Source organism: Protopterus annectens, chromosome 2.part1, assembly GCF_019279795.1.
Source record: "Protopterus annectens isolate FY-2018-M chromosome 2.part1, PAN1.0, whole genome shotgun sequence".
NCBI classification, from domain to species: domain Eukaryota; kingdom Metazoa; phylum Chordata; order Ceratodontiformes; family Protopteridae; genus Protopterus; species Protopterus annectens.
Genome location: NC_056729.1, coordinates 688112563 through 688137030, shown reverse-complemented (window position 1 = coordinate 688137030; position 24468 = coordinate 688112563). Strand labels below are relative to the sequence as shown.

Below are 24468 nucleotides of genomic sequence, written 5' to 3'. Positions count from 1 at the left end.
AGCATCAGCACTTCTCGGAATACATGCGGTAACTTTGGTTTAATGGTGGTGGTACAATCTTTATGCAGATTAAGTCTTTTTCCACTCCTCCAACAAATACAATTCCAAAACAGACTCCAAATACCCAACTCTGAAGAGGACAAAAGACCACACTATTCAGTTTTTGAGATGTTCCAGACTTCAACAAGTTTCCCATTATCATTTAACAACCCGCTACACAAGATGTCCTCTCCTTCAAATACCTTGGGGTCATTCGTGATCCCAGCTGAACTATAATGCCACTCATTACAGACTTAAACTTAAAATTTACTCCACTTTCTTCAGATACCTCAAAATTTCAGTTCCTAATCCAAAAAGAAAGAAAGAAAAGTTATCAACAAAGCACCCTTTCATCTTTGTTAAAATACTTCCTTAATTTACTCAACTACACCTCAAACTGAAATCTCAAGAGTTACAGACCCCTCTCGGATAAGATATGAAGATTCATCTTTCTTTTGCTCAAAATCAATACCACTGTGTTACACTGCAGTGAGCAAAATTGTTCCCCATTAAAGAATGGGTGCATTTACGATTCCATAAACCTTTTATGATGGAGCCCATCCCTACTCTTATAAAAAGGTACTTACAATTAAACCTCCAGAAGTGAAAAAGCTCGGACCAGCTACCTGGAACTACTTTCCTGTACACATAAGGAAAGTTAATGCATTAGACCTCTCTAAATCTTAACTGAAGAGCATCTGTTAATGGAATCTGCCTGTACTTACTTCAAAGATGAGGATTAAATCAAGTACAGTCTGTGAACCTAATAGTGAAAATGATTGTTCATACTGTCATTTATTTAGCCTCATCTGCAATGATTAAACTTCTAGTGTCTCACTGACTGACATAAATATCTTACTTGTGTAAATATGTCACTACTGTACATATAAACTCTGTAATGTTAATGTATCATTGTTGATACCATTCATGTTTGTGTGTGTGTGTGTGTACATATATATATATATATATATATATATATATATATATATATATATATATATATATATAGGTTCATAGGTTCATAGGTTTATACTAGGCTATCTGCCCTAAGGCATTTATAAGCCTAGCCTAAATTTTTGTGGCTTACGCCACCCCTTATATGAAAAAATACTGTGCCCATTAGTTTGTTGTGCCTCTGTCCAGCAGTGACACAGAGATGATTCCCGGGGTAAACCTACGATCTCCCATCCACAGGTCTAGATTTCTCTTGAACAGAGTCAGCGAGGTGCTCTGCCTCACATGGACCGGGATTCTATTCCACAGCATATTTGGCCTTGTCCAGATTTATTGCATTAACAGGTTGAGAGGTACATGCAAATTGCTTTATCGAATTAAGCATAGCCAAACCTCAACTGTCCCTGATTTTGGCTCAAACTGTTGCTCTTCCCCTAATGATCCCTCCACAAAATAGCAACTTTGGAAGAAAACAGAGGGTTTACTTTACTTTTATAAATAACTGTAATGATCAGAGTTGTACAATTACTTTTATTTCAGAAATGCATGTAGATTCTCTAATTTTGTCAGCTGCTCTAAGTTAACTGTGCTCATATTAAAATGGTGTCCTTCCTTTGACAGGTTCCCGGCTGTATTGTCTGGCAATTTTATATTTTTGCATCACATTTTTGGTCCGTTTTTCATAAAATTGCAGTTTTCTGGCAAATTAGTGGCAAATTGTTAAAGACTGAAGTTAGAAAATAATGCAGACATTTCAGTTTCAGATTTCATACCTTTCAGAAAATTCGTACTGATGCAAGACCTACTACTATTCTATTATCTTTCTAAGTTTATAAGAGCAATATTTAAAAAAATGTCCTTATTTTTGGGCCTTTGCCTCAGTTTTATTTATGAGTTTGTTGCTGTAAGAGGTTGAGAGGTTGTGTGTGTGTGTGTGTGTGGTAGGTAGCATACCTCTCAACTGTCCAAATTTTGCAGAATGTCCAGATTTTTGCCCCATATTTTTTGTCTGTTCCTCAAATTTTGTGATTTTCTAGAAAATCATTGAAGGCTGAAGTTGCTAAATAATGAAAGACATTTGAGCTTCAGACTTCATGTCCTCTAGAAAAATTCATACTAGCACAAATCCTGTTCTAGCAACTTTCTAAGTTCACGAGAACATTATTTAATATCTGTCCCTGTTTATTTTAGGCTTTGTCCATATTTCTTGCACTAAGAGGTAGGTAGGGGTGTGTGTGTGTGAATGAAACATCCTAGTTAGTGGTAGCAGGTGGTTAGTAATTTACTCAAGCTCAAAACCTGTACCTTAGTTACAGAAAACAAAAGCATAAAGTCTCTACCCCAACTACCATGCTGCATTTTTCAAAGAACTGACTTTTCAGGTTAATTTTCAATTCAAGGATCCGAGTTTGAGTGAATTTATATTGTATTACTGAAGAGGCATTACAGCGAATGCCTCTTCATCGACACTAAAAGAGCGAACCATGAATTATGAGAATGGCCGTAGCTTGGCTGGGGAGGGGGGTAGCAGTTTGAGAGCTGTCAGTACAAATTTGAAAATCCTAGCTACACCCCTGGTTGGAATTGGCTGCGAATCTTGCAATTTTGTTGCAGCATGTTTCTAGTTTTGTGAGTTCGAATTTCCTAAGGTTGGTGAGAACTGGTGATGCATACATGAGGGTAGAGATAAAGTGTGTTTGTGCTACAGTGACCTTGGTATTGTTTGTAAAGTATAGTTTATTCCTATACAGAGTACCTAGTTTTTTGTGGACTTTTTTGACAGTTTGAGCTATGTGGAAATTAAACCTCATGTTACTGTTGATTTCTACTCCTAGCAGTTTTGCATGGGCAGTGGGTGAGATTATAGTCTTGTTAGCAGATTCAATAGTGACTTTTACTCCAAATAAAGCAAAGTACTTCTCTTACTCCATTCAAATGCAATTTAGACAAATGGATGTAAACAGCAAATTCACCCCCACTTAGCACTCAAGTCCCTCGTGGATAGGGGCAGTGAGTAAATGTCCTAACATGCCCTTGTTTTTCCTGCCTCTAAGCTACTCATATACAAAGCACAAGGGACAAAAAAACTACTATGGGAATGTAAACATAGGCTTCTTCAGATCCTCACTGTTCAATAACCTACTAATTACCTATGAAACTAAGGACATCAAGACTCAATAAATCAAAATATCGTTTATGGACATCTGCTACCTCTTTAGCTTTCTATCTGAAGTGCTCTTTCATTCTACAAAGAAAGAGCATCACCAAATAAGACTTCCTTTGTGGGTGACGCAGAGGCCATGGAGTCATTAGTGTCTGTGTCATATCTAAAAGGAAAGACATTTGGGAGGAGTTCTCTTTTTCGCCATCAATGTAAATAGTTATCCCTCTACAGAGAGCACTCTCTCCCTCTTGGCAAAGGAGACTCCATATACTGATGGCTGTCATGAACTTGGATAGAGGCTGCTCAGGACCTGGAGGAACCCCTGAGTCAAGGACCTCCATTCCCAGGGAATGGCATAAGGACTTTACACTGTCTGAGGCCCAGCAACTGCAAGGATTCCCCAGATTTTGAGTTTTGAGACCTTTTAAGAGGGATGCAAACTTGAAGTCCAGGGACTGAGGATGGGATTCACCCTCAACATCCTCCCTAACTAAAGACAGTAGATACACTGTCACCCTTTGAGGTTTAAAAAAAAAACACCAGCTATGTGTACTCAAGTTGGGACATCTGGTCTGAACACCATGGAAGGGATCTCAGTTTGGTGGGACATGCTTTGATCTGAGGTATCCACCACAGGGGCCACATCAGAGGCCTTGGATCCCTGAGACACCAAGGCTGGCGGGGGGGGGGGGTGTGCTTGCAAAAGTGCCTCACTGAAACCTATGCTCCTGAGCCACAAATGCTGCTACATCACATCACCCAAGTTCATAACTGCTTTCTCCTTAGATTACTTATCTACCCACTTCTTAGAGGGACATCTCAGAGATGACATGAAATGGAAGATGCCATGGCTGCAAGGGTTAATGGCTTGAATCTTTTCTGACCTAAACAGTTTTGAAGGGGACATTTCTGTCTCCTAAGAGTTTTTGGTAGAAACCCTTCACAGACCCTATAACTCTATAATGCTTTGATTCTAATATGGGACTTATTTATTGCCAGAGTACCTGCTTTCATTTTAAACAGAGAAGGAAAGGACGCTCTAAATGACCAACTTCTAAATTTAAGACTCATACAGCCCATTTTAGTTGCTTTTTTATGCATGCAGTACTACAAAGATGCAACACCAGCAAGTAATGCATTGAGATATTCTTACTTGATTTCCCACACGGGCAAACTCTCTTTCCTGATCTTGGACAGTCTCCACAATCACCCGAGTGGCAGACCTTCTCACATGTGTGATTACGGCAACTTAGAGTCCTACCACAAACCTATAAAGCAAACAAAAGCTTATGAATATAGATTTTATCACCAATTTTCAAACTGGCAGAAGAGGAGTAGCAATAAAGGTGACAAAAATAATACAATTCTACTCTGTAATCAAAATAAAAAATGGAAGAAGCTGTTTCACAACACTCACTTGCTCACACTGCCACACTGGACTTGCACAGAATCTTTCAGCTATTTTTCTCCCACAGATGCACTTCTGTTTGCTGACACGTGGACAAGGCTGACAGTCTCCTGAAAAAAATTATCCACACAGCATTTAAAATGACATCCAAAAAAAAGCAGAATTCATGATGCAAAAGAAACTGCTCATAAGTTAACTAATGTCACATTATGCTTTAAAAGAAAATCTGCCTACCTGCGTGACAAAGCTGTTCACATTTATGCTGTCTACAAAGTAGCATTCTGCCACACTGCTGCCGACAGGACCACTCCTTGGTACTGCATCTGCGTGGCACTGGTTTTGCCTTCCTGCAGAAGCATGTTACCGAAACCATTTTTGGGCAGGGTGGACACGGACCTGTGTAGAAATTAGCATAACAAAGAGCACGCATCAGTACCATCGTCGGTCAGATATGGCAACAAGGGCAGAAATACAAATAATATCTTTGTAAGCAGCAGATAAGGTACACTTTTTACCAGAAAATGTACGAAAGGCAAGTTGCTAGCACTGACGCATCATTTTATTTATATATTTAGTACATGCTAAGAGGGTAAGTGGACTGTTTGAAGGATCTTTTCAGTAACAACCTGGGCTAAATATGCAAATAGAAATAATTAACAGACCTATGCATAATACAAGTATTAGAACAGGACAGACCTATGCATAATACAAGTATTAGAACAGGACATACACTTTCATATATCTTGCCTAAGAATAGGGAAAGAAACGATGGCCTAAAATGGCCAGCTGCTAAATTCAAGTGACTACAGAAACACATAGTCCATTTTGTTTGCTTTTTATGCATGCAGTACTGAAAAGATGCATTACAACAAAGAAATACATTGCCCAAATGGGCAGACCCTTTTAACAGATCTTACAAAACTGCATACAAAATTAGAAGGATCTGTAACAAAGTGATAGCTTACATGCAAAAACATCAGAATGCACAAAAAGTGGGTCATGATGCAGGTTGTGAGATTTTTACGGACAAATGAAGTCCTTGGAACTCTGAAAGAGAGTAGCAAGTGTGCTTCTGATAAAAGGTAGAATTCAAGACAACTCAGAGGGATAAATAAAAGTAAATGACACTACTACAAGACAAATGGTATTTCTGTTATTTCAAGGGTGCAACCTTCAGCTTAGTCTGACTTGTGTTTGCTAAATGGAGTACCAGCTGTAGAAGAAGACAAAACACATTTCTGAGGATATGCATACCAAACAGCATCAGCACTTCTTACATGCAGTAACTTTGGTTTAATGGTGGTGGTTAAGCACAGGGGAAAGCCTTCATAACTCAGACCTATGTACAGATGACCAATACAAAAATGATTCTTTAGAATCAGCCAAATCAGTTCAATATCTGGATGCACCTATGATTCATTATTAATTAAAAAGTATATCACACACTCCAGCTCTCAAAAACCAAGTACACACAGAAGAATATTTCATACTATACAACAGTGGCTGATGCCCTACAAGCATCAAGGCATTTCACTCTGCAGCATTTTTGGCATAATTAACCTCTGCCACAAATCAAGTAACTACGTTAGTCATGCAATCACTGTAACCAGACAGGATTTCATTTTGTAAGCTAACCAGCAGAGTAACTAAGTAAATCCGTAAGAATCAAGCTATTGCTTACAGCTCTTGCTATACAGGCAATTTGTGTGAATTACTGTAAAGTAGGCATGAGATTATTTTTTATTTTTTTTATTCTTTTTTTTTTTTTTACACAAAGCTGTGGGCTTATCTTCCCTAAGTAAAGCTGAGTATAATTTAATTAGTTTCAGTCAACTCTGGAAAGTGCACACAACTCATAGTTGCTACTGCTGACTTTTGTAACAGAGTTCTAGACACAGCTGAAGAGTTTAATTATACATTTTTCTTTCCCTCCTCAAGCAGGGACGGCTTGTTGATATGTGGACTAAGCTCTTCATAATGAGTGGCATACCATCCTCACAAGCACCAATAAAGGTCACCTCACTGGTTCCCTCTTTGCTGATTTATCCAAAGACTCTGGCTCTGTCACCCACATGCTACTGCTTAACTCTCTTGCCTAATTATGTGTTGGACCACCTACCTCAGACTGATGTACTAGTTATCTGCCAAACAGAATCTTTACAGTAAAATGTAACAGTCCCCATATCACCACCACAGAAAATCAAGGCTGGTGAACCCAAAAGATTCATCCTGTCACCTCCTTGCCTATAGATGTAAAAACTATGGACAGTCTTTATGCAGATTAAGTCTTTTTCCACTCCTCCAACAAATAAAATTCCAAAACAGACTCCAAATACCCAACTCTGAAGAGGACAAAAGACCACACTATTCAGTTTTTGAGATGTTCCAGACTTCAACAAGTTTCCCATTATCATTTAACAACCCGCTACACAAGATGTCCTCTCCTTCAAATACCTTGGGGTCATTCGTGATCCCAGCTGAACTATAATGCCACTCATTACAGACAAACTTAAAATTTACTCCACTTTCTTCAGATACCTCAAAATCTCAGTTCCTAATCCAAAAATCACTCAGAGACTCCCTATGCTGTGGAATAAAATCCCGGTCCATGTGAGGCAGAGCACCTCGCTGGCTCTGTTCAAGAGAAATCTTGACCTGTGGATGGGAGATCGTAGGTTTACCCCGGGAATCATCTCTGTGTCACTGCTGGACAGAGGCACAACAAACTAATGGGCACAGTATTTTTTCATATAAGGGGTGGCGTAAGCCACAAAACTTTGGACTAGGCTTATAAATGCCTTAGGGCAGATAGCCTAGTGTAAACCTATGAACCTATGAAAAAGAAAAAGAAAAGTCATCAACAAAGCACCCTTTCGTCTTTGTTAAAATACTTCCTTAATTTACTCAACTACACCTCAAACTGAAATCTCAAGAGTTACAGAACCCTCTCAGATAAGATATGAAGATTCATCTTTCTTTTGCTCAAAATCAATACCACTGTGTTACACTGCAGTGAGCAAAATGGTTCCCCATTAAAGAATGGGTACATTTACGATTCCATAAACCTTTTATGATGGAGCCCATCCCTACTCTTATAAAAAGGTACTTACAATTAAACCTCCAGAAGGGAAAAAGCTCGGACCAGCTACCTGCAACTACTTTCCTGTAGACATAAGGAAAGTTAATGCATTAGACCTCTCTAAATCTTAACTGAAGAGCATATGTTAATGGAATCTGCCTGTACTTACTTCAAAGATGAGGATTAAAGCAGGTACAGTCTGTGAACCTAGTTGTGAAAATGATTGTTCATACTGTCATTTATTTAGCCTCATCTGCAACGATTAAACTTCTAGTGTCTCACTGACTGACATAAATATCTTACTTGTGTAAATATGTCACTACTGTACATATAAACTCTGTAATGTTAATATATCATTGTTTTCTTTGCGATATCATTCATGCATGTGTGTGTGTGTGTGTGTGTGTGTACATATATATAATTTATTTATTTGACATTTGTTAACCAGGTTAGTCTGACTGGGCAAGATGCCCTTTTTCAGCAGAGACCCGAGGAGAAAAACTCCAGTTACATAATAATCAATCAATACATTGATTAATACAAAAAAATCAAAGTAGGAGAACATTGGTCTTTATATTAAGGAAGAAAGAAATACATAAAACAAAAGCAAGGAAAAGAACAAGTAAATCCTAGGAACATATTACACTAAATAATAACATCAGTGATTTAAAACAATTTGTAACATTCAGTGTGACAGTAATTGCAGTGTGTGTGTGTGTGTGTGTGTGTATATGTATATGTATATATATATATATATATATATATATATATATATATATATATATATATATATATATATATATACACACACACACACATCTACATGTATATCTATAGCTCTGTTTTTACTTTATTTATTTATATATATATATAATATATATATATATATATATATATATATATCTACACACACACACACACACACACACACACATACATACACACACACACACACACACACACACACACACGCTCATTTACACATATATATATATACCTATCTACATTTTGCCCATCAAAGAAACACTTCACTCACAAGTGCTGACCAGCATACCTAGGAACTATCCAGAATTTATCTGAAGATACAGATTTTTGCCTGATATTTCTGGCTTGTTCCTCAAAACTTTGTGGTTTTCTGGCAAATCACTGTAGTTCAAAGTCACTAAATAATGACACGCATTTGAGTTTCAGACTTCATATCCTTCAGAAAATGCACACTAAAACAAAACCCACTATTCTAGCAACATTCTAAGCTTATAAGAGCAACGTTTAAAATCTGTCTCAATTCTGGATCTTTATCCTCCCATTAATTTTCACGTTATCCAGAATTCTTGCACTAAGAGATTGAGAGGAATGCTGACAAGACCTAATAACTCACTAATCCCCATCCACAATGCATTCTACATCTTGGATCCTAAACAGGACTCTCAACAATACTGAATGCTGCAACATACATCAACTATCTACATAAAATTCAGAGAAAAACCTTTCTCAGAAAGGAAATCGCCTGTACCTGCTTCAACCACCCACTAACAACACAAAATAAACAATACTTTTTAGCATCACTATTTCACTGTTCTTAACTTTTCCTTTCTTTCCACAATTACAGTAACCTCTATCCTACCCTAACTATATTTTATACAGTAACTCTCTTTCCACTGACTCTTTTTTTGATGACGACCCTGGAAAAACATAACCATATTGCTTGCAATCCTTCCCACAACTGATTCTTTTCATTATATAGCACACATCTAAACGTACTTTAGCTCAGCTGTGTTTTTAAGCTTCATTTGTGTTATTTTAAAACTTAATACTTCTTGCACATCTTCACTGATTTTGTATTTACTGTACTCCCCTTCAAATGTTGATCTTCACTGATTTCATTTAAAAAAAAATGCACTACACCTGATACACTGCTGGGGTAGAGGTGTAAAGCCTTCACTATAACCCAGACTACTCAGGTTCACTTAGTAGCTCATATGCTTAATGGAAAGGCAAGGAAGGATGGGAGTGTGCCCATGATGAGGCTATACATCCTGACCAGTCTTACAACGCCACACCAGGACACTCACTGTCTCTGTTGCAGAACAGGGATGGTGTCATCAGACAGAGGCTGGTGCAGGGGCAGGCATGAACTTGATTACCTAAACCGGTGACAGTAACCTATGATGGTGACTTACAGTGGAGCACATTGAATCCTGCAAAATGGGTATCAACATTCCATTATGGATAAGCAGAGTGACTATACGTCATAAAACTGCCTGATCTGTGTTGTACCATCACTTAAACACCTCTTGCAAAGCTATTCACCTTCGTATTTCCTATACAGACCATTGCCAACCTGACACTATCTTCTGTTTTTTTTTTAATGCAGATCTGGGAGAATAGGTTATACCAACCATAGCTAGCCATTGCTCATTTCTAAAGGCCAATGAGGAAAGGAGGTCACCCAACCAACTACAACTTTCAGTTTCTCAATTTTGGTCTGTTAGGTGAGATGATTTACAGGTAAATAAACAGCAAAAGCAAATTAGGGGAATCCAAGCCAACCTGCGTGAATATTTCTACAAAAAATTAAAGATAATGTACAAATGCCCACTCACAGACATAGTAGGCATTTCTTGGCAGATACATCTCAATGCATTGCAGGACCATTGGATATACAAAGCAATTTGACCAGAGATCAAGTGCACCTTGCAATAATCACCCTCAAGCTCTACCACCTCTTTCAAAAAAGCATTCAGTTATCCAAGGTATGCCTGAAGGAAGACAGGGTGTCGAGCTACTTGACCTGCAGGGAAACTTATTCAAGAGCACGGGGAACTATGTGGCGAACATATCCCTCCATCTAGTTTTATTTATTTCCTGATTTAGGTTAAGGTCTGTTGTGATGGTGCTAACTGCATGATCTAACTTGCTGAGAAACAGGAAGTCAAGGATAAGGGTTCCCGACAGCATGGTAAGTGAGGTACTGCAATCTCCTCAGCTCAGGGACAAGGATTTTGGCCCCTCCTTGTAGCTAAGATTTTTAAGGCCAGAGATAATTTTTGTTAGGAATCTCTGCAGTTTTTCAAGTTTTTGATGTGTCCAATAAGATACATGCCAAAGGATGCTTTATTTTCTAAAATGGGTTTGACTACGGCAGAGTATAAGGGAACAATAACTTTTATTGAAAAACCACCTGGATCCAAGCTCAATAGTAAATGTGGCCCAATAACCAATGTTTTTTATTAAAACCAATTTTTTATTATTTATACCTGCAAGCGCTTTCGAAGGGGTCTCTGCCCCAATGTCTTCAGATAAGTAATTTTCCAAAAAAACACATCTTTTATATACCAGCCCAATGGGTAATAATTCAATTATCCTAGTCAGTTAAATTTTTAAAAGGGCTATGACTACCTAAATTTAAGCTAAAGAATATACTTCCATTATTTAAATCACTATATACATTTAAACCATATAAAAATATATTTTACTTAACAGGTAGTCACATCCTAAAAATATTAAAACTTATACAAACATATCAATAACAAAAAACAATTAATAGTTTATTAAAATAACTTAAAATAGCTTAGAATAACTAACAACTTCTATAAACTTTTATATATGTATATGCAAAAACCTCATTACGTATATATATATATTTATATTATCTATATCTATATCTATCTATATGTGATAAAACCGGATTCATTTCAAATAACCAAATTATTAAATTATTATACAATCTTACTTAAAATAAAAAGTCTATACATATCTATCTAATCACATAATGCCACTTACTATAGCCCAAATTGCAACATACTGCTATTATATGAAAAGCAAGAATATTTTTATGTATGTATATATTTCTATTATTAGATAGATGAACTCTATAACAAGCTTTAAACTACCAAAATTACTAAATACGTTCCACACTGATAAAACAACCCCAATATACATTTTTTATGTCATCTACTTAAGGCTTTGAGTTTCAAAACACTTTTAATTGAACCACACTCATTTAAGCCTGGGGTTATGTATGCTGCAGTTCTAATCTGCCACATCAACTCACTCTCCTCTAATTTTAACTGCCATGGCCCCCCTCTCAAATCAAATTTAATTTGCTGTATAACAGTAAATGAAAACTTATGACCGGGGTTTTCATTGACATGCTTAGCTAATGCATTTAGGCTGTCACCTCTATTAATGCAATATTGGTGCTCATAAATTCTTTGCCTAAATTTTCTCTCTGTTTTTCCAATATAGTATGATGTACACGACTCCCAAATTGCAAGATACACTACTCCCTTAGAGTCGCAGTTAAATGTTCCATTTATGGTGTATGGCTTGCCCCTAATTATTACCTGTTTGCCCAATTTTATGAATTTACATTGCACACAAGCCACACACTTTCTCATCCCCAAATTCTTCTTATTACTGCCCTTCTTCTCTAGAAGGCACTTCAAATTTGGCCCTCTTCTGTACGTAAATCTCGGGTTCGAGCCCAATTTCTTACTCAACCCGCTATCTTCTAATATAATACACCAATTTTTAACAAAAATGTCTTTTATTCTTTTATAATCCATAGAGTATGTGAATAAGAAGTTGAGACTCAAGCTGCTAACTTGTGCTGTCGAATTAAAGCTCTCTTGCACAAGCTTTGCAGTAGCAATGCTATTGTTATTGTTACCCAATAAGGGGTTAAAGTGTCCTGATCTTCTTTTGGCTTTTACCTCAACCATAATCTCATTAACAAATATTTCAGGGTAGCCTCTCCTGGTGAACATCATTTTCAGAAGTTCACATTCCTCCATGAAATCAGTGTTGTCCAAAACCATCCTTGCCGCCCTAACCATCTGTCCCTTAACTACTGCCCTCTTCTGGTGGTAAGGGTGGCAGCTGGTAAAATGTAAAAAGCCATTCGAATACGTAGGTTTCCTGTATATTACAGTCTTACATTTAGCATTAATCCTATCCTTGATCAGTGTAACATCAAGGAAGTTGATGCTATCATATCCAACATTATATGTAAATTCTAAAAAGTCTGTCATACTTGTTATGTTTAAAATGAAAGCCTCGATTAGGCTTACTGCCCCTTTCCATATTAGACACATATCGTCCTGGTACCTAGTGTACCAGACGACGTTTTGTTGGAACATTTCATTAGTAAACAATAGGGACCGCTCCCATTGTGCCATTATGCAGTTTGCAAAACTACCACCACAGGGTGACCCCATAGCCACCCCTGTGGTTTGTAGAAAAAACTGGCCATTAAACATCATATAGTTGTTAGCCAGAACTAGTTCCAATAGTGTTTCTACTAGATTAATATTATTATCATCCACTTTTTTTTTGCAAACAAATTCTCTGGTCCATGCTATTCCCAAAGCCTGTGGTATCACCGTATATAGATCTTTCACGTCAATAGTGAGAAAGATATGATTTTCATTATATTCAAGCTTATTAAACACTTTCTAAAAAGCTCCAGGAATCCCTACAAATTTGGGGCTCATCCCTAATAAGTGGTTTGAGGATACTATCAATACATTTAGCACATGCATATGTTATTGATCCCCTCCCATCAACTATAGGTCTAAAAGGTGGGTTCACATGACTTTTATGCAACTTAGGGGACCCAAACAACACTGGCATTTTTGGGGCAGCCATTATTAAATACTGATACGTATCTATGTTTATCACCTCTTCCAAGAATAAATCATCTATCATGCCTTTTATTCTTTTATAGGCCACATTAATTTCATTGATACTAACTTGTTTGTGTTTGTAGATAAATAATCATCCAATAATCATCCATTCTTCTCTTGTACTCACTTTGGCCCATAAAGACCAATCCCCCACCTTTATCAGGTTTCATTACCCTAATCAAGAAAAATGTGGAAATGCACAAATAAAACCAATAATCCAATCTGCTGTGCGAAGACCAAGAGCGGAGACTCACATTTAACTTAAAATTTATTAATTCCACGTAAAACAAACACGGACGAACAAAACAGAATAGCTTTAAAACATGAACGCTTTCACTACAATAACGTGCGTTTTCGTCTTATTTAGTTCAATTCATCAGATGACCAGTGCATGAACAAGATTACCCAATTTATATTGAAGAAATTTAACAAAAGCCAATAAACTAATTACTTTCCTATTCAAAACCACCAATAATATTTCAGATAAACTAATTAAATATTAATACAATTCATTCTCCACCTTTCACTAAAATGTCATAGGTAATATTTAAACCTTTGTTAAAATGCAAAGAAGTTAAAACATTTTAAAAATGTGTGATTATCTAACATTTGTAATCAATGAATAAAATATCTACACAAAGTTAAAAAATAAATAGAAATGTATTTGAGTGAAAAATTTTCTAAATAGTGCCATACCATTCCATATAAAATGTGAGGATATAGTGCCATCTAGTGGCTGTTTTGATTAAATACATGACTTTGTATCTCAAAGTTTAGCAGACCTTAATTTTAGTAAAGGTAATATTGATACATAGTCATTCAAACCTGGGGGACTACCTGCCTCAAGGGTCACCTGCCACAATAACTCTCTAAATTCAATCTTTTCTTCCCAAGGATCTCCCCTGATATCACTTTTAATTTGTTCTAATACCATAAAAGAGAATTCAGATTTTGAACATATCTTTGAGTGCTTAGACAAGGCATTAGTATCCTTCCCCACAGTTATGTCGTAGGTGTGTTCATAAATCCTTCTTTTTAACATTCTTTCTGTCTTTCCTACATAGAAGGATTTGCAGAATACACATATGGCCAAATAAATGATTCCCTTTGATTCACAATTATAGTATTCAGAACTATTAACCCACCTGTCCCTACTTTCCAGGTAGTATTTATCTATGTTCATAATATGTGTGCATTGTGTACAATGCCCACATTTGTATGTACCTACCTTGTTTCTATTAAAATTCACTTTGTTTTTATTTTCTAGTATAGTTCTGATACTTTGTGAATTCTTATATATTACTTTATGTGGAATTTTAGAAATGTTCTCTAAATCTGTAAGGGAGACAAATCTCTCCCATTCCTTTAAAAATATTTTCTTAATACTATTATTTAAAACATTATATTCTAAAACTAAAACCTGTTGGTAATCATCTCCAGTGTTTTCTTTATTTATATTACCCCCTCAATTTGTTCTCTACATTTTTGAATGGGTTTAAATCTATTGTTTCTTCCTTTTTCTACCTCTTCTCTCATATTTTTAATCATATTCAAGGGGTAACCTCTCTCTAAAAACATTTTTTCTAACAATTCACATTCTATTATGAAATCATTGTCCAAACTAGTCATGCGACACCCCCTTACAAATTGCCCCTTGACAATATTTTTCTTACAATGTAGCGGGTGTGCACTCTCATAATGTAAGAATGAGTTACAGAAGGTGGATTTTCTAAATATCTTTGTTGCAAATTTGTTCTCCACCTTATATACCTCTATATCCAAATAGTGTAAACAGGAATCAGATATTTTATGTGTAAATTTTAAAAAGTTAGTTGTATTGTTCATATTAATCATGAATTCATCAAATCTTTCTTTACCAGCTGTCCAAAAAATAACTATATCATTCAAAAACCTACAATATAATGTCCAGCAATCTTTGAATTCAGTATTTAAAATATATTTCTCTTCCCATTTTGCCAGGACTAGATTGGCATAAGAAGGGGCACAAGCTGCTCCCACTGCAACCCCTTGAATTTGTTGATAAAATTATCCATTAAAATATAAAACATTATTTTTCAATATTAAATCCATTAACCAGACATTTACTAATTTTTCATTCTGTGTTAAACCTTGATCTTCATCAACAATTTCTTCAAACATTTCCATACCATCTTTATAAGGTATGGAAGAAAATAAATCTATAATATCTATAGTTATAAACAGTAGATTTTAATGGTTTAAATCATCAGAAATTTCTTTTAGGAGGTCCCAGGAATCTTTTAATATAGATTTCATTCCCAACCATAAACTTTTTAATTTTGTGTCCACATATTTCTTCAAAAGAGTAGGTTTTAGCTCCTTCTGCAGATACTATTGGTCTTAATGGGGGGGGTCAGTTTCACATTTATGTATCTTAGGTATATCAAAAATTGTAGGTATCCTTGGTTTGTCAACTTTTAGAAACATAAAGGTGTTGTAATCTATTAATTCTTCTTGTAACATATCCCTTAAACCCATATCTATTTCATTATAGGCTATATTAACCTCATTTTTGGACACACTGGAATATCTTGTTTCATCCCATAGTATGTTCATCTTACTTTCATAATAAATATTATCCATAATCACCACCCCTCCTCCTTTATCTGGTTTCATTACTCTAATATGGGTGTTTCTTTTTATTTCATACAATAATTCCCTTTCTTTATTACTCAAGTTAACCTTGTATTTAATGTTTGTGTATTCCTTTCTTACCTCTTTTTCCATAACTTTTTCCAGATTTTTTAACTGAGGATGTAAGGGTGGGTTGTAGGTAGTCTTACACTTTAAATCTGTATTTTTAATATATTTATCTTTAGGGAACATTATATTCAAATTAACTTTTCTCAAAAACAATTTAATATCCAGTAGTGTATTAGTAATGTCTCCTTTTTTATATTGGATAAATTTCAAACCCTTAGAAAATAGTCCAAAGTGTTCCTTCTCTATACCTATATTACTAAAGTTGTAGATAGAAAAATTGTTGTATGTATTTCTAATTCCCTCTATTAAAATCTCACTATTGTCACTAATGGTAGGGTGGGGATCATTCAAAATCTCCCCCTCCCCCTTCTCCCCCCCTCCACTGAAAATTTGATTGTGGAGGACCTTGTTTATTCATCAACCTTTCGGATCTCCGCAAAGGTGGAAAGGCTTGTTCATAATTCTGGTCTACCTCCCCATGAAAATTCCTTCCATCTACCTCATTATTCTGGGGTGGTGCTTGAAAATTCTGCCTACTTTCATTGTTGTGTTTGGAATATCTATATGAAGGTTTCGGGTAACTGTTATTAGTATCATATTCCTTGACATCTCTTTTTAGTTTCTTTAATTTTCTATACACCAAATCCTCACTTTTATCATCAATATCTTTTCTAATATTAAAATATTTATCTTTTTCTTCCTTAAAGGTAAAAAACAGGTCATTTTTAATACACTGGTCTAACTCTTCTATTTCATTCTGAAGCGTCTCTTGACACCTTATATTTTCTCTAATAATGAATCTCAATACATCCAATCCACACTTAAAAGTTCAATGAGCTCTTTATGGAAATCAGAACCCATAATCACATTATTAGGGAACTTCTATACACGAAGTCCCTTCGGGACTATTTCCCTAGATATGCATTCTTTCAGATATTCATTTTCTATATCTAATGTCCTATATCTAGACATTAGTTTAGCTAAATTGTCCAACTTTATCCGGTAGGAATCATCAGAAGCGTATTGTTTATCATTACAGTCAATTTTGAAATTAAATTTAGACCGTAGCCAACAGTCTCTAACAATTTTTATAGTACCTGTAGCCTTGGCCGTTTCATATACTGTTTTTTGACCTGATTCAATATTCAGGCCTTTATTGGAACAATCTCCTATGTCCACTGCTTTAAAATGTTGGGAGTGGACGCAACATTAAAAGTTTCCCCATTAACCCCATCTAGGTCGCCGCCGTTATTAGAAACGCCCATAAGCTCCCTTTGTCTAGTACAGACTGCTCCTCTCTGTTCTCCCAACCCTTCGGTTCCTGAGGATCGTTGTTTGGCTATGTTACCATAAATCCCCACCAAAGATTGGCTAACGTGGAATTAATACATTTTATAAGTTGAATGTGAGTCTCTGCTCTTGGTCTTCGCACAGCAGATTGGATTATTCATTACCCTAATGTTAGATTGGTTTATTAAATCAATTAATTCAATTTCTCTTTTGGTAATATTCCTTTTATTGCTCACTTCAGTGTGTGTCCTACCTGCCATAACACTTAGATCTGTTTCACACATTTTTTCAAAGGTTTTAATAAAAAATGTTGGTTATTGGGCCACATTTACTATTGAGCTTGGATCGAGGTGGTTTTTCGATTTGGAATGTTGAATTTTTTGCACAGTTTGTTGGTTGGTGTTCTTTGGATCATGGCAAGCGGCAATAGCAGTGGCTCACCAACCTTGTTTACACAGCAGGATGGGAATGCTGGGACTTCCACATCTATTCCCTCAGAGGCGAATGCCATAGGGAACTTAACAGCTCTTGTGAACTTATTGCTGGGTCGGGTGGATAACTTGACCCAGAAATTAGAGGAGAAGAATGCCACTTATTCCCCTCATCAGAATCGGAACTTTGAGCAGGAACAGACTAACCCATCAGATATGAATGAAACAGGGAGGGTACTACAGGCTACACCTAACGGAAATGCGAGTAACATCCGCAATGACATCTGCAATAGGTTGCCTACTTTGCAACAGTTAGATGTTAACACAGCTAACTCGGAGAATGCAATTAGAGAAAACGCAATACCTACTATGGCCAATTTTTTGAAACAAAAGGATTTTTTTGGTAATGTGACTGTTAGAGCGTGAGTAATATCAACGCTTTAATGAATGATTTTGACTATAAACTGTTTAGATGCCACAAGCTACAACTCAAAGTGGCTTATTTAAAAGAATGCATCAATAAAAAAATAATTCCGAAAGGGTTACGCCAGTGGTGTTACCCTGTGGGGTTAATTGACAAGTCTGTTTTTCACCAATAACTGGTTGGGTTGTTTGAAAAACAGGGTTTTGAATTTCTACAGTCACTAATTAACTTTTACAATGTTGAAATTAACAACCTAAAGGCTGACCTAGAAGTATTAGAACATACCATTAGCACAATGAGTCTTTAGATAGAGATGATACTATGCTAGTTTTTTTTTTTTAGAAGCTACCATGGCTAAACTACTAGAAAATAAAAAAAAAAAAAAAAAGAACCAGAGATGACTATGCTATACTAATAATAAGGCCTATCCACCCCCACCAAAGGTATTTCATACCCAAGTTGCCCCAGGTAATGTAATCAAAGATGAAACCCAGAGAGTGACTGAAACAAATAATCAACTGGCTGATAATGAAACAACTAAACACTGGGCTACGCTGTAGTGAAAAGAAAACAGAATGGGACAAGAGCAGCCTAATAGTAATAATCAGAATAATGAGCAGGATTTTCAAAGAGGGTGAACAACAAGACACAACAATCAGAACAACAGGAACCAGGGTCAGAGGAAGAATCACCGCAACCAGCGAAGGAGACGATAGTGGTGGAACAGGAAGGAACACAAATCATATATATAATTTTACAGTTCTAAGTATTGACCAGAAAATTATTGATTTTGGTTTGTCATTTGTCCATAGAATGTGGATGTGGCTAAAAACTACTATCCTTAAAGCTCTTTGCACGTAAACTGAATTTAGCCTCATTAATGGGCACAAATACTTCACTGACTAATATCCTGAGGGTGTCTAGTGTGTTTAACTCTCCTTTGCATGGATCACTTAGCACCTTTGAAAAAATGTGTGAAATAGATCTAAGAGTTATGGCAGGTAGGGCACACACTGAAGTGAGCAATAAAAGGAATATTACCAAAAGGGAAATTGAATTAATTGATTTAATAAACCAATGTAACATTAGGTACAACAGAAGAATGGATGATTATTTATCTACAAACACTTACAAGTTAGTCAATGAAAATTTAATGGGCCTATAAAAGAATAAAAGGCATGATAGATGATTTATTCTTGGAAGAGGTGACAAACATAGATACGTATCAGTATTTAATAATGGCTGCCCCAAAAATGCCAGTGTTGTTTGGCTCCCCTAAGTTGCATAAAGTTAGCCCCACCTTTAGACCTATAGTTGATGGGAGGGGATCAATAACATATGCATGTGCTAAATGTATTGATAGTATCCTCAAACCACTTATTAGGGATGAGCCCCAAATTTGTAGGGATTCCTGGAGCTTTTTAGAAAGTGTTAATAAGCTCGAATATAATGAAAATCATATCTTTCTCACTACTGACGTGAAAGATCTATATACGGTGATACCACAGGCTTTGGGAATAGCATGGACCAGAGAATTTATGTTTGCAAAAAAAAAAAGTGGATGATAATAATATTAATCTAGTAGAAACACTATTGGAACTAGTTCTGGCTAACAACTATATGATGTTTAATGGTTTTTTTTTTCACAAACAGGGCTGGCTGCTATGGGTCACCCTGTGGGTAGTTTTGAAACTGCATAATGGCACAATGGAGTGGTCCCTATTGTTTACTAAGGCTTTCATTTTAAACATAACAAGTATGACAGACTTTGCCACCCTACCCACAGAAGAGGGCAGTAGTTAAGGGACAGATGGTTAGCGTGAAATATTTGTTAATGAGATTATGGTTGAGGTAAAAAAAAAGAAAAAGAGGATCAGGACTTTTTAACTTATTGGGTAATACAATAAACATAGCTGCACTACTTGTGCAAAGAGAGCTTTTAATTCGATGCAGACAGAAGTTAGCAGAGAGTCTCAACTTCTTATTTCACATACTCTATTATAAAAAAAAGAAAAAGACATTTTTTTAAAAAATTGGTGCATTATATTAGAAGATAGCGGGTTGAGTATAAATGGAACATTTAACTGCGAACTTAAGGGAGTAGTGATCTTGCAAAGGAGAGTGGGTACATCATACTATACTGGAAAAACCGAGAGAAAATTTAGGCAGTGAAGAATTTATGAGCACCAATATTGCATTAATAGAGGTGACAGCCTAAATGCATTAGCTAGGCATGTCAATGAATTGGGGTTGTTTTATCAGTGTGTATTTAGTAATTTTGGTAGTTTAAAGCTTGTTATAGAGTTCATCTATCTGATAGAAATATATACACATAAAAAAAATATTCTTGCTTTTCATATAATAGCAGTATGTTGCAATTTGGGCTATAGTAAGTGGCATTATGTGATCAGATAGATATGTATAGACTTTTTATTTTAAGTAAGATTGTATAATAATTTAATAATTTGGTTATTTGAAATGAATCCGGTTTCATAACATATATACATATATATATATATATATATATATATATATACATAATGAGGTTTTTGCATATACATATATAAAAGTTTATAGAAGTTGTTAGTTATTCTAAGCTATTTTAAGTTATTTTAATAAACTATTAATTGTTTTTTGTTATTGATATGTTTGTATAGGTTTTAATATTTTTAGGATGTGACTACCTGTTAAGTAAAATATGTTTTTATATGGTTTAAATGTATATAGTGATTTAAATAATGGAAGTATATTCTTTAGCTTAAATTTAGGTAGTCATAGCCCTTTTAAAAATGTAATTGACTAGGATAATTGAATTATTACCCATTGGGCTGGTATATAAAAGATGTGTTTTTTTGGAAAATTACTTGTCTGAAGAAGTTGGGGCAGAGACCCCTTCAAAAGCGCTTAAAAGTATAAATAATAAAAAATTGGTTTTAATACAAAACGTTGGTTATTGGGCCACATTTACTATTCAGCTTGGATCCAGGTGGTTTTCCGATTTGGAACAATAACTTTTATGGTTTTAGAAGAGACATCTTTGAAAATTAGTTCTGACATATAGAAAGATTCCCTAATTACAGTTGCCACACGGTAATCAAAGAGAAAAAAGCAATCAACCCAGGTGACCAAGTCTCTAATCACTGACTCACTTGATAGTGGGGGGATTATTGATGTGGTAGTCTGTAATAATTTGTGGTTTCAAAATGGGGATACTATATTCCTTGGAGTTTAATTTAAACCCCTTGTCAGTGCTAACTCATGTTGACTTGACAACTAACCTAGTTTACAGTCATCAGCAAATTTGGATAACCAGAAATTAGTGTTATCAGTACTGGGGTTAGAGAAATAAATAAACAAAAAGGGTCCCAACACAGATCCCTTGGGGACACCACTGCTCACCCCCTGACTGAGGGGGCATCATCAAATCTGACCATGTATATTCTGTCCTTCAGCCACTTTTCTATCCAACTTACCAACAGGATAGAATGTTTAATACCGTAAGTTTTTTTTTTTATGGCTCTATTATGTTTCATAGTGTCAAATGTATTGGCCCAATCAAGATAAGCAGCAGACCACTGTCCACCACCGCATGACCTTTTCACAGAAGCTTACAAAATTTAGTAAGAATGACCTACCATTGACAAAGTCGAATTGCTGTAGCTCAAGCCTAATCAGATGTCCGATGTCATGAGTAATGAATCTGGGGATGATGCACTTTCTGGCTTTGGGGATAAGACTCATGAGGCTGAGGAGTCCGCAGTTTCCAGGGTCCATGGTGGGTCCCACCCTTGTGGAAGGGCATCAGTACCACAGCATGCCAGGATTCATCTTTCTGTTATACAGTTTGCTTATACCAAATGACAACCGGGGTGGTTTGCTTTTGAATTTACCACAATATTTGGTTCTGGTAGGAAGTACCATGTCAAGGCATTTGTATAAATGGGCATAAAGATCCTTGGTGTAGGTGGCTGCATATCCTAAGTCAACTGTGGGGTTTTGTTCTGTGAATTTAAATATTTCTAGCATGTAAAAGGTTTGCCTTATTCTACTTCATTTTATTTAAATTTGATAACTGTGTAACTACATTGGCCGACAGACCCTTTGACACCATGGCGCATGACACAAACAGAATATTTTACATAAAAAAATACACAGACTTCTACACACTGCACTAACAAAGCAATCCCTATATTATTTACAATTAAAAATGCAGGTGATATTATTTACAATTAAGGGAGCCATTCAATCAGTGATCATTAGTTGAAAGAATCTCTACAAGAAATATGTGAATACAGCATGAGCTGCCAGGACTACCAGAAGCAACAGCATGTGGTGTCCTTAAACAGTTCTTCTTTTAGTTTGTTTCAGAATAAGTGTCTCTTGCTACATCAGCTCTGCAGGCAGTTCATTCCAAGCAGCTGGGTCTAAAATACAGAAAGCTTTTTCTCCTACAGAGGATTTAAATCATTGTATAATGAGAGTAATGCTATCGTCTTGGCTGTCTCAGTGTGTAATTAGGCTGCCTGATTTGAAATAGTGTTTATGGGACAGTGTCCTATTTTTAACAGCTTGTATATTTGGCATTTAGGTAGACATGTGGCTCTGTCATTAACAGTAACTACTCAAACCACTGTAGAAGTTGGCATTTATGAGCTTCGGGTTACGCAAGAACAAATCTGCAGATTTTGTTTATAGTAGTTTGCATTTTACATGTGTTTGAACTGGAGTGGAAGGTTACAAGAGGGAACCCATATTCGACCTTAGGGATAAATACATTTTAGCTAAGGCATTATGAACTGTTGGGGTGAGTAAAAGTAAGGTTCTATATCATAGTTTTCATGGGTGAAGTGTTTTACTAATAATGTTGTTAGTATGCTTGGCCATTGAATAAGTAGGGACAAAGATGATCTCCAAATACTTTTGTTCTGTTACTAGTGGTAATGTGCTGCAGTCAGTAATTAGACTAGGAATTTAGGGAGTTTTTGCGATGTGCCAAATATCATGAGGTTAGATTTCAGGGGACTGATTAGGAGCAGACTTGTATTCATTCAGTGGCATAATCTGTAAAGCTAGATTGTAGTTTCTATTGAAGGGTCATAGGTGATCATACATGATTCAAGTAGTGAAATAATATTTGTACAAAGCAACTTCTTTAGGTGGGGCAGGTCAGTAAACACATCCTTAATGTAAAGGGAAAACAGTGGTCCAAGGATGGATCTTTATGAAACACATATGCTAGCACTGCATTCAGTCAAAAGGCAGTTTTCTAGGTGTACTTGGAATGTTCTGTTCTGGAAGTAGCTTTGAAACCATCTTATTTTATTTGGGCCAAAACGGTTTGCTGTGTATAGAGGACCAAAGCAAGGCCTTTCTGAAGTCTCTAAAGAGGGTTAACAGGGGAGTGAATGTTCTCAGAGTAAAGCTGACCAGCAGCTGGTCTGACTTAACTAATGATAGACTGACCAATATGAGGGAACAGGTTGGAGCAAAGTTTGCAAGAACTAGGTCAAGAATGTTCCCACCCCTTGAGGGACTGAAGACTAGATGATCCAAGGTGTTTGTGTTTACCCAACTCACAAAGCATTTAGCATAACCTACGTTGCTAGGGTAGGTACTCCAATGTATGAAGCAACGATAGTTGAAGTTGCCAAGAATTAACAGGCTACTGCTTACAGGGATATTTTAAGGAATGCCATGATGTTTTCATGACTGTGTGAGGTAATGGAATGGGATGAAAGACGATCTAGAAGTGTAAGTCTGACTGTCCTAATGTGAACTGGAGTTCTGTGAGCTCATGGGAATCTCTGGGTGTCACTTTTGAAAAGATATGGTCACTGACAGACACTGAGGCTATTCCACAGTTACCAATAGTTTAAGATGTGGTTTGCGCAGAACACATGGGGGTGCTCTCTTTACATCTGAACCATACCTCTGTAACCACACAAACATGGACATGCTCTACATGCAGAAGTGCCTCCTGATTAGGGCCACCCTGTTGTTGTCCAATTTTGCATTCAATTTATTTGTTACACTGATATGTTCCGTAGATGAACTTTGCATAAAAAAGGCACAAGAGGGGCAGCAAAGGCTTTTACCAGTATGCGGAATCCTTAAATAACAGGTGTAGACCATCTTTTGTGAACACTGATCATCTCATGCCAGGGTGGCACAAATTGGATCCTCATGAAATGGCACAAACTATATAAGCAATTTCTGAACCTATCCATTCCTTGATTCTAGGCATTATTAT

At 36.2% G+C, this 24468-nt stretch overlaps 1 protein-coding gene across 2 annotated transcripts in view; it reads right to left on the bottom strand.

The window, feature by feature from the left end:
* Positions 1 to 24468, bottom strand: part of NFXL1 (nuclear transcription factor, X-box binding like 1) — a 1793512-nt gene that overhangs the window by 1401309 nt on the left and 367735 nt on the right. The window lies entirely within an intron of this gene.